Source organism: Bubalus bubalis, chromosome 10 (assembly GCF_019923935.1).
Source record: "Bubalus bubalis isolate 160015118507 breed Murrah chromosome 10, NDDB_SH_1, whole genome shotgun sequence".
In the NCBI taxonomy this organism is placed as follows: Eukaryota; Metazoa; Chordata; class Mammalia; order Artiodactyla; family Bovidae; genus Bubalus; species Bubalus bubalis.
Window position 1 is genome coordinate 47,063,457 of NC_059166.1, and position 13,054 is coordinate 47,076,510.

Below are 13,054 nucleotides of genomic sequence, written 5' to 3' on the forward strand. Positions count from 1 at the left end.
CCTCATGAGAAGAGTTGATTCATTGGAAAAGACTCTGATGCTGGGAGGGATTGGGGGCAGAAGGAGAAGGGGATGACAGAAGATGAGATGGCTGGATGGCATCACTGACTCGATAGACGTTTGAGTGAACTCCGGGAGTTGGTGATGGACAGGGAGGCCTGGCGTGCTGCGATTCATGGGGTCGCAAAGAGTCGGACACGACTGAGTGACTGATCTGATCAGATAGTTTCTAAATGAAATTATGGGAATCATTAGGCACAGAACCCATCATCAAAATCTTCATAATCAATTACTTTCATGTCCATTTGGGTCTATCTTTCCTGTTTATTTCACTAGTTCATAAATGACTGATAGCTCAAAAATTTTAAGTGACAATTTGTGATATTTACTAAGGAGGTTTATGTACTTCATTGTGTGTGCGAAATCACTTCAGTAGTGTCAGACTCTTTGCTATCCTGTGGACTGTAGCCTGCAAGGCTCCTCTGTCCGTGGAATTCTCCAGGGAAGAATACTGAAGTGGGTTACCATGCCCTCCTCCAGGGGTTCTTCCCAACCCAAGAATCAAACCCAGGTCTCCTGCATTGCAGAAGCCCAATAATTTACCTAAAAGTGTTCTATTGTCAATATACACGATGATTTGTAAGTATCCTTAAATTTCCAAAGATAGAGCTTTTAAAATCATATGTGTTTAGTTAATGATTTCCCTCTGTTACCTAGTTAACATCATTAACACCTACCCAGTCAACAGAGCAAGAAATTATAGAGCCTATAATCCTGGAATATGAAGTCAAGTGGGCCTTGGAAATCATCACTACAAACAAAGCTAGTAGAGGTGATGGAATTCCAGTTGAGCTTTTCAAATCCTGAAAGATGATGCTGTGAAAGTGCTGCACTCAATATGCCAGAAAATTTGGAAAACTCAGCAGTGGCCAAAGGACTGGAAAAGGTCAGTTTTCATTCCAATCCCAAAGAAAGGCAATGCCAAAAAATGCTAAAACTACTGCACAATTGCTCATCTCACATGCTAGTAAAGTAATGCTCAAAATTCTCCAAGCCAGGCTTCAGCAATACATGAACCATGAACTTCCAGATATTCAAGCTGGTTTTAGAAAAGGCAGAGGAACCAGAGATCAAATTGCCAACATCTGCTGGATCATGGAAAAAGCAAGAGAGTTCCAGAAAAACATCTATTTCTGCTTTATTGACTATGCCAAAGCCTTTGACTGTGTGGATCACAATAAACTGTGGAAAATTCTGAAAGAGATGGGAATACCAGACCACCTGATCTGCCTCTTGAGAAACCTATATGCAGGTCAGGAAGCAACAGTTAGAACTGGACATGGAACAACAGACTGGTTCCAAATAAGAAAAGGAGTCCGTCAAGGCTGTATATTGTCACCCTGTTTATTTAACTTTATATGCAGAGTACATCATGAGAAATGCTGGACTGGAAGAAGCACAAGCTAGAATTGTGCTGATAGATTGCTGGGAGAAATATCAATAACCTCAGATATGCAGATGATACCACCCCTTATGGCAGAAGGTGAAGAGGAACTAAAAAGCCTCTTGAGGAAAGTGAAAGAGGAGAGTGAAAAAGTTGACTTAAAGCTCAACATCCAGAAAATGAAGATCATGGCATCCAGTTTTATTGCTTCATGGCAATTAGAAGGGGAAACAGTGGAAACAATGTCATACTTTATTTTGGGGGGCTCCAAAATCACTTCAGATGGTGACTGCAGCCATGAAATTAAAAGATGTTTACTCCTTGGAAGGAAGGTTATGACCAACCTAGATAGCATATTCAAAACCAGAGATATTACTTTGCCAACAAAGATCCATCTAGTCAAGGCTATGGTTTTCCCAGTGGTCCTGTATGGATGTGAGAGTTGGACTGTGAAGAAAGCTGAGCGCCGAAGAATTGATCTTTTGAACTGTGGTGTTGGAGAAGACTCTTGAGAGTCCTGTGGACTGTAAGGAGATCCAACCAGTCCAACCTAAAGGAGACCAGTCCTGGATTTTCACTGGAAGAACTGATGCTGAGGCTGAAACTCCAATACTTTGGCCACCTCATGTGAAGATTGACTCCTTGGAAAAGACCTTGATGCTGGGAGGGATTGGGGGCAGGAGGAGAAGGGGACGACAGAGGATGAGATGGCTGGATGGCATCACCGACTCGATGCACATGAGTTTGGATGAACTCCGGGAGTTGGTGATGGACAGGGAGGCCTGGCATGATGTGATTCATGGGGTTGCAAAGAGTCGGACAGGACTGAGGGACTGAACTGAACTGAATAATTAGTAATGTTGAGCATCTTTTTAAGTGCTTATTGGCCATCTGTATGTCTTCCCTGGAGAAATGTTTGTTCAGGTCTTCTGTCCATTTTTTTGATTGCTTTTTGTTGTTGAATTGTAGGAACTGAACAAACAACTCCTTAATCTCAGTGACTTAAAACAACAAAGATTTATTTCACAATCATCACAAGTTGACAGAGGACTCTACTTCATGTCCTCCTAACTCAGGCATGCAGACTGACCACACCTGTAAGGAACAGCTGGGAGCAAGGAACATTTGTATTGACTCTTGCATGTGTCTATTCTGAAGTGATAGATACAAGTTATTCTCTCATCGGTTTGATGAAGCACATTGTATGATCATATTCGTGTAGGAAAGCCAGAATGCAGGCAAAGTTACACGTTTTCATGACTCTTCTTATTCTTCTTGAACTTCTTCTTTCTCAATTTTTCCTGTTTCATAGGATAAAATCTTTTTTATTCTTTGTGGATGAACCTTTACACTTCTACTGGTATCATGTTCATGAGCATTGATGTCATTAAACTCACACCAAAAGCAGCACTTTTTCAGCATCTACTCTGACAAGCACTGTGTTATATAGTCTATAAATATTACCTTGTACAATTCAGACCAAAATCTTGCTTATTAGGGTTATGTCCTTTGGACAGAGAAGCAAGCTTGGGATCTGGAAGGCTAAAACACTTAGCTGAATACATCTATGCATTTCACAAATGCTCAGATCAAGATTTGAGTCTGTCTGCAGAGACTAGCTGCTTTATAGCCTTCCACAATCTCTAATTTCCACAAGAGAATCCATTCTGATCTTCATGTTCACAGGTGTCTTTCTTCCACATAAGGAGCTCTCAGGGGTGAATTGGTGAATAATTTAATGTTTTTAGTGAATTATCCAATAACTACATGGTCCTCTGCTTTCTTGTATGAAGTGGTAATAGTCCTCTAAATAAATGGGTTAGTTCATTTATATAGGGAACAGACTCTAAGAAGCCTGGATCCAGATTTATTGTAGAAATCATGTTAGACTTTGTTTGCAACTAAGTGATACCTGAATCTATTGGTCACTGCTCTGGATTCCAGTTTGCCAATGCTGAAAATACAAAGCAGTAATGGTAATTCAAAAAGGATTCTGAAACCTCCATGGAGTGCCATTTTAGAGTTGAGTGCACAATACAATTCTGCCTCTATGAGGCAAGTTGGTGGAAATATTTGAAATATATCTAGTTTCACTGTGTTTTAACAGCTCATTTACATGTTATGAACTTTGACTACATTAATTATAGTTGCCACTTTCCATAAATAAATATCAATAGCTAACAAAACTAGTATTCCATATTGTTTTGTACTTCTTCAGCATGCCTGTCAGTAAATGGGTTAGAGTCTTTGATAGTCATTTTACACTGAACTTGCTTAGTGCCAGTATAATTGGTGTGAAAGCAATGAAATTACATCATAATTTGAGAAGCAATATAGCTACCATATGCTTGCATTATAATATAACTGTCGGTTTTGTTTGCAGATTACATATGCTGCAGGCATCCTATAGAGTTGTTTTAGTTTATTTAGAGAAACTTCTTTATGCAATCCCCAGAAATGATGCTCAGTGAAAAATTTAGAGAAAAATAATTACTTAATCAAAAATATATATCTGTGTTTACATCTGTAAATTATCAGAAAAAACAAAGTCCATTAAGTTTTTATGATGAAATTATGGATATAAGATTCTTCATGTTGAATATAGCAGAAATGTAGAAAATATTTATATTTTTTCTATGGTGGCCATTTTTATGATAACAGAAATCAGTTTTAAAGTTACAACAATTCACTAGATTACACCAAATATCACTAGAATATTTTTTAAACCTTTTTTTCTTTATAACATCAGGCTTCATGTGAAAAAGTGTCAAACCAAGATCAGCCATAAAGACTAAGATAAAATTAAAATAAGGGAAATTGAGTGTTGACACATCAATGGCAAAAAACAGTAACTATGAATCAAAATATGGACAAGTGGTTGACCCTTTGACCCTAATTTATAAATATACAGTTACAGAATCTTAGTAAATATTGTGGCATAAAAACTGAGTGGGATTTTTCTGTTCAATTACTTAATTTTTAATTTGTTAAGATAGTATTTTTCAAAGCATCAAAATACATAGCCACTGAAAATACATTAAGCACATTTTAATAAATATTCAATAATTCAGAAGATAGTTCATCTCTTTGCTACCTCACAGTTAGCTCTATAGGAGTCATCATCCATCGTGGGCCCAGAGTGAAACATGGGTTGTCTTACTACTAGTGGGATTTCAGAGGCACCCCTCCTAGGCTACACCTGGCTGCTCAGAAACCTTTGAAGTGATTTTACCAGGGGACAGATATTTTTTAATGTACTAATACAGATAAAGCTTAACATGTAAATATTCATGGTTGAGGGAATATATTAGATAAGATTTTTAATAAGGGGTACATGATGGTTCTCAATTTTTCCCCCCAAGAATTGGGTTTCATAGTTGAAGAGAGTGGTAGTGGATTCAGAATGCACCCAAGAGCACCTTGGACTCTAGTCAACTTTACTGGGATACATTTCTGACTAGCCCGGGGTGGAGTTGGAGAATGTCAGGATGCAGCACTGGGTAAAATAACACCAGGGAAGAAGAAAGGAAAATGAACACTGAAATCTAGAGTTAAATAGGCACATCAAAATTTGTACACCTCTATTTATTTCAATTATCACTTCTATTTAGGTCACTGCCAAATTTAGGTATCACTCATTAGCTCATATGTGCATTCCAGTGCTATTGAATATATCTACCATCATCTCCAATTCAGTAGACTTTAAAGGGCATTTTGGTCCTAAAATTCTGATGAACAAAGAATTTTTTCAATTCTTGAAAACCACCTTTATCTCAAGAAAAACACCCATTCTTTCATTTTAATTAAGAATTCATAGTTTATCTCCTTCACACCTTAATCACTTACATGTATAGAAACAGGGTCTTGTATTTATTTCTCTTAAATTATGTATTCCACTTTTTGTCATCATATTTCTGTCCATTGTTGCCCCATTCTTCATCACCACATTTTCAAATCAGTTGGTGTTCTATTTACTCTTCTTAAATTCAGTATCCTGAAATCATTTATCTCTAAACTTCTCACTTAAGCAAGCTTTCTTAAAAAAATTATTTTTAATGGATCAACTCTCTGCTCAAGAATATGTGATAATTTTACAATGTTGGTTTTCCTGACATTAGTATTATTTTTCATTATTATTCCCTAATATAGAGATTATTCGGAGAAGGCAGTGGCACCCCACTCTAGTACTCTTGCCTGGAAAATCCCATGGGCGGAGGAGCCTGGTAGGCTGCAGTCCATGGGGTAGCTAAGAGTCGGACACGACTGAGCGACTTCACTTTCACTTTTTCTCTTTCATGCATTGGAGAAGGAAATGGCAACCCACTCCAGTGTTCTTGCCTGGAGAATCCCAGGGGCAGGAGAGCTTGGTGGGCTGATGTCTATGGGGTCACACAGAGTTGGACACGACTGAAGTGACTTAGCAGTAGCAGCAGCAGCAATATAGAGATTATTGGAGAAGGAAATGGCAACCTACTGCAGTATTCTTGCCTGGAGAATTCCATGGAGAGAGGAGCCTTGTGGGCTACAGTCCATAGGATCGCAAAGAGTCGGATACCCCTGAGCAACTACTACTATACAGACTGTCCTTTTACTATGGGGCTTCCCAGGGGGTTCAGCGGCAAAGAATTCACCGACAATGCAGGAAACACAGGAGATGCCGCTTCCATCTCTGGGTCAGGAAGATCCTCGGGAGGAGGAAATGGCAACCCACTCCAGTAATCTTGCCTGTAAAGTTCCATGGACAGATGAGCCTCATGGGCTACAGTCCATGGGGTAGCAAAGAGTCGGACACAACTGAGCATGCGTACATGCACGCATTTTACTACCAGCTGCATATAACGTACAATACATGGCATATATAAAACCTATTTCACTCACTTGGCTATAAAAATTACTTCCTCTCACCCATTTATCTATCAAAATTTTCCAGTCCATAAAAAAACAGTTTATATCTTTCTTCTTCCATGATATTCTGCTCCACTTGGATTTTCCCTTTCTAGTATTGCTGTATTTGCTATGAGTACATAAGCCAACTCTTTCTCTAATGGCTTGAAATGCAAAAGTTTTCTTTTTGTTTGTTTGATTGCTTTCCTTGAGGATAAAGGTGATACGCATACTATTTTTTTTATAACTTACAGCACATATTCATTAATGGCTATATATCAGGTGCTGATTTTAATCATCTTATGTACTGATTTCCACTGAATTTAGGGCTAACTTACTTGACTAGGTAAAAATAAGTAATCAAATAGTTTAATAATTTTTTGACATCCACATTTGTGGAAATCCCAATAGGCAGATATATCTTGTTATTGATTTAGAATTTATACCCTCACTTCCACTCTCTTCTCCCCAAAATAGTTCATTGAACTAAGTGACAACTAAATTCACTTCCATTCTGAAATGCTATGATTCTGAAGGTACATGACTTATTTGAGAAAGAAAAATTGAAATTAAATCAGCTTGTATAAGGCTAAGATGACCCACATAGAAAAAAGTGCTGAGGCAAGTTGCTTGAAAATTCACAAGACAAAAAAATTATAAAATATATGTATAACATATATATTCTATATAGCCATTTGAAAAAAATGATATATTGGCAAAATGCTGATAAGAATGATCATAATGAGCTAGATTCTTGATGCTATGTGAGGAGGGACTTAGTTATTAAAATTAGAGATAAAAGTTTAATCAGATTAAATCAGATCAGTCACTCAGTCATGTCTGACTCTTTGCGACCCAATGAATCCAAGCACGCCAGGCCTCCCTGTCCATCACCAACTCCTGGAGTTCACGCAGACTCACATCCAGCGAGTCAGTGATGCCATCCAGCCATCTCATCCTCTGTTGTCCCCTTCTCCTCTTGCCCCCAATCCCTCCCAGCATCAGAGTCTTTTCCAATGAGTCAACTCTTCGCATGTAGAAGTATATAAAAATGTAATTCAAAAATTATAGATAAAGCATTATTATTATTATTATTACAGCTTTGTATCATTTCAGAATTGTATGTTCTGCAGTCATACAAAGACTTTTAAAGTCTTTGCTTTAAAAGTTAAAAAGAATATATTTTAGTAGAGGGCTCAATTCACTGTAATGGAATATAAATGGCAAGTCAGGTAAGTTGTCAAACTTAACATGTGCTGCTTTAATCTAAAGAGAATTGTAGAAACATTTTCTCAAGAATGAAATGAGTTGCCAGTCCAGGTTCGATGCACGATACTGGATGCTTGGGGCTGGTGCACTGGGACGACCCAGAGGGATGGAATGGGGAGGGAGGAGGGAGGAGGGTTCAGGATGGGGAACACATGTATACCTGTGGCGGATTCATTTTTATATTTGGCAAAACTAATACAGTTATGTAAAGTTTAAAAATAAAATAAAATTTAAATTAAAAAAAAAAAAAAGAATTTTAAAGGGGGGTGGTCATAACTGGTAAGACCCCAGTCACAGCTTTTAGGGCCACACTCTGAAGAAGGCATGTGCTTTAAATCGCCATCTGGAATTGGCCCTCATTCTGGAACCAGGCACCTGGCTGAAGAACTACAACAGAGCCTTCCTCTAAAGTGATGGATTTGAGGAAATCAGTTCCTACCTGTCTAGATTCATCCAGTAGCTGGTTAGTAGAGATTCCAGGACAATAGAAATGCCAGGTAATAGAATATCAATCTGTTTCCTCTTAACAGAAAAAATTTAAATGTCTGTTTTCTCCCTTAAAAAAATTTTTTTTTATTTACTTATTTAATTTTTGGCTGCGCTGGTCTTCACTGCTGTCCGTAGGTTTTCTCTAGTTGTAGTGAGCGGGGACTACTCTTTGTTGCGGTGCTCAGACTCTAGGTGTGCCCACTTAGTAGCTGTGACTCACATACACTAGAGCACAGGCTTCAAGAGTTGTGGTGCATGGGCTAAGTTGCTCTATGTCATGTGGCATCTGCCCAGACCAGGGGTCGAACCCACGTCCCCTGCATTGGTAGGCGTATTCTTAACCATTAAACCATAAGGGAAGTCCTGTTTTCTTCCTTTTTGTAACACTGGACCAGGCCTCACCTGTCTTCCTCCTTTACCCCACCCACCCTGCTCTGATTCATCTTCCCATTTTCTGCAAAGGAAAAGTTTTATGTAAAGTTGCCTATGTAAATCTTCAATCAGTGGGGAAAAGTTAAAATCTTTGAAAGAAATTCTTGTATTTCTACCCAGTTTGGGATAATAGGAAATAAAAGGAAATCATAGCCTTAGTATTTCCATCCTAAACCTGTTTCGTAAAAGTGCTGTTGGGATAGTTAACACTGGAAATTTATAGGAAACATTTTGGAGATGGACATCCAATGTAGGAATTACTATTTAGTAATAAAAGTGCTTTTAAAAACCCCAAAATGACTGGAGAAGATAGTCAGCCCAACACAGAGGAAAACGCTATAGATATACTGTTATTAATTTTTAAGGCCTTCTGGAATTTTTTATAACTAGATTTTTTGGATTACTTCCAAGGAGGAAAGAACTCATACCAAGTTCTGAACCAGCAAGTCTCAAGGGCAGTTTGGGTAAAGTAAGCTTCTGTTTCTGAGAGGAACAGATACATGTATATGGATGTGGGATTATTTTCTTTGTGGCTGGATTGATCCTTCCTCAGTGATGGATGTTAAGGAGATCCTCTGTTAGCTAGACTGTAGACTAGGGATAAAATGCAGGTTCTGCATTCATGCATGTAATTACGTCCATGTTCATACATTCACGCATGTAATTACTTACATAGTGAATGAAAAAAGCCATTCATGGAGGACAGTGTTGTGTTCTACTGCAAAGAGATAATGCAATGAACAGCTGGATTTTTTAAAATCAGACTTGAAATAAAAAATTTTTAAATGTTTAATATATTAAAAATTTAGCTTTTTCTGGAAACTTCTCTCTTTACTTACCCTTTTCTTTAAAATTACAGGTCTACATGGCAGAAGTATGGAAAATACTATTATTTAATTCTATATCAGAAGGAGAATAGGATTAACTGGGATTGATGAAAGAAAGGGAATGATATCTCAGGGGATAACAAGGTGTTGGCCTTCCTTCCTTATATAGGTTTGAACCAAAGCACACAGTTTTATACAGTATTTTATTATTTTGTGTGTGCTGAGTCACTTCAGTCATGTCTGATTCTTTGCGACCCTAAGGACTGCAGCCCGACAGGCTCCTCTCTCCATAGGTTTTCCAGGCAAGAATACTGGAGTGGGTTACCATGCCTTCCTCCAGGGGAACCTCCCAACCCAGGGATCAAACCGGAGTCTCCTGAATTACAGGAGGATTCTTTACCCACTGAGCCAACTGGGAAGCCCCATTTTATTATTTCACTATGACTCATTCTGTCAGCCAATGTAATAATCATGACAGCAATAATTATTGAGAGCATTTACTGTACAACATGTACTTTCTTCACTTTATTTCATCGAGTGTATGGAACAGTCCTGAAATGCGGGCCTTATTGTGCCAATTTACAGACAAAAAAAGTTGAGATTTAAAGAGCTTGAATTATGCTCAGATTCAAATATACACCCCAATGCAGTGGCAGAACTAGACTCAAAGCCAGGTGTTATGATTCCATAGCTGAAGTTCTTAATACCCTCTGCTCCAATCTTTCACAAAGCTAGAATTAATTATTGTTTCCTGCCCAGAAACAAAGGAAAAAGAATCTATGCTCTGATGATAATAGAGACACAGAAGTTTAAGCACTATGTGAAGAGTTTGGTCTCTTCTCACATTCTCATCATTCAAGTTTCCCAAGATATTCCACCAGAGCATTTTGGGGATTAAGGTTTTCAATTTTCCTCCAAACTCTTACTGTCCTTGGAAATGTATACATGGTAATTTAAAATGTTTGTCAAACCTTTTTCTACCTGGTTTTCTATGGAAATTAAGTGGCAATAGGAAAGCATTTGTAATTTGTTGACCAGAGGACATGCCATGACATGATAAAGCCTATTTCTACATAATATATGCATAATATATATAGTAGATTTTATACATATGTATTACCAATATTATAGATACTATATATATGAAGTACCTTAGAATACTTTTAAAAGATGTGCATTCCAACTTTTGAGTTGAGTATTGCCATATGGACATATTGTTGTTGTTTAGTTGCTAAGTCATGTCTGACTGAGACCCCATGGACTACAGCCCACCAGGCTCCTTTGTCCATGAGATTTTCCAGGCAGGGATACTGGAGTGGGTTGCCATTTCCCTCTCCAGGAGATGGTCCCAAACCAGGGATGGAACCTCCTGCATTGGCAGGCTAGATTCTTTACCACTGAGCTACCTGGGACACCCATGGATACATTATCAGAGTTTATTGAACTAGAGATTGAAAATTGCCAGGAATTGTCCTCAATTAAGTACCTTCCAACAGAAATTTGGATTTGAAGTTCTAAAATGAAGGCACCTTCATTGAGAATAGACAGGAGTCACTTGTCATGGGTGCCGAGTCTGTGGTGTATGATCATTAGTTGTTCAGTTGCTCAGTCATGTCCGACTCCTTAGTAAGGACTGCCAGTTTGCAACATTTATTAAGAGGCTTTGTGTAGAAGCAGCCACATGGTGGTGAACTGGAGTAGGTATTATTGCATTCTGATATTAAATTATACTTTACAGTGTATCTGTAGGGTTGCCTCTAATCCAACAATATAACATTTGCTAAGCAAAAGTACTTTAATGTCTTTCCTAGGCAAGTAAATAGCAGAGCAAGTGTACATTATTCTCAACAGGGAAATTCAAGCATATTTTGCTGCTGCCGATGAAAAGATTAAATAAAGAAAATCCAATTTAATATATCAATGTTCCAGTTCTAACCTGTAGTGAAAACAGAATTCTGAAATCAGAAATTCATCACTACCTCAAGGAATATGGAGTTGCACAATTTAAGACAGTCAAAATATCATGTCCCTTTTCATTTTTTTAAAAAGTTATCAGCACCAAATTGTTTATCAAACAAGCACAATTTCACCCATAAAGAATAAGATGTGGAAAGAAGAATGCTTCTGCTCCTAAGGGCAGAAATAATATTATTTGATTATCTACTAGGTACAAGATACAAGAATAAATATTCAACAGGCATTATCTAATTAAAACCTCTCAACAGCCTTATACGACGTAATGTTATTTCGTGAGGAGATACAGAGGACAACAGTAGAGTCAGAGAGTTTGAACAGATAATGCAGTGTTGCATAACTAGTAAATTTCAGAGCCAAAATTCAAACCTCTGTGCCCACAGTTATAAAGAGAAATCAATGCCTTTATCTAGATGCTGCACTTTACTTGTGCCATAATTTCCATTCACAGTGTCCAGCACTTTTTATATAATAATTATGTTAAATAATTAATAATCTTCTAAGGACAAATTTTAAATGAATCTCTTCTGTAGTTTAAAATAAAGTTGCAGTTTGCCAAAATGTGGTGGTCTTAACTTAGGAAATACCCTTTCATTTTATTATTATTATTTTATGAATTCTTCAATGATAATAAAAGAAGCATAGCAGCAGAGGTAAAGAAAGAAATATAACTTGCTCCCATTTTACTTCTTCAGGTCATTAGTAACATTGCAATATGTTCTCATGTAAATATATATATGCATATGTATATATACACACATTTTAAACATGAGGTTAACAATTAGACTAATGTATATATTTTTAATAATTACCTTATAGTTGAAAAAGCTGCATATTAGAAAGAAATATTTTAAATATTTATCTTTCAGCTGCTAAAATAATCTTTTTATCTTCAGTTCTTTCATTAAAATATATATGAAATTGGAAGTGATTTGGAAATAAACTTGTTCATCTCTAGGTATTAATTTTGCAAAATATTTAGCTGTCCTAGATATGTAAGGGTATATTAAATTAGAATAATTTATTTCCTAAAAAATGAATGCAATCCAACTTACCAAACAAACGAAAACAACTCGTCTAATCAATCTCTGTATTAAGATTTCCAATTGTTTCTTTAATACCTTAGTATTTCTTTCCCACCTTGTAGGAAATCAAATGCAATCAGTTTGTGGTAAGTGTTAATCAAAAGATGATAGCAATAGAATTCCTGTGAGTGACTTATTACAATTCCCTCATAAGCTATATAACATTTTTGTCTGAACATTCAAGCATTCAACTTTACCTAAACCTTGTAGAAGATTTTATAAATGTCTTTCTCACCGATTTCTTACACAAAGCTGGAAACTCAGGCTTAAGCCAGGAGGCTGATTTCTCCTACACAAGAAGCAGTATGATTTTTTTTCCCACACCCCTGCCAGAGGTTATTACGGTTGTTTTTAATTCCTAAATATACACTTCTTTGAACTCTCATTTACAGTCTCAGAGAGGAAAAATAATGCAATTTGCATCAAAATACAGTATCTGTTTTCTTACCAAGGCTTACTTTTTTTAGATCAGTTTTAGGTTTACAGCAAAACTGAGAGGAAGGCACAGAGTTCCCACATAGCCCCTGCCCCACGCATGCATAACCTGCCCCACTGTCAACATCTCTCACCACGGTACTGAGTTTGTTAAAACTGATGAACGTACACTGACACATCATAATTACCCAAAGACCATAGTTTACACCATGTTT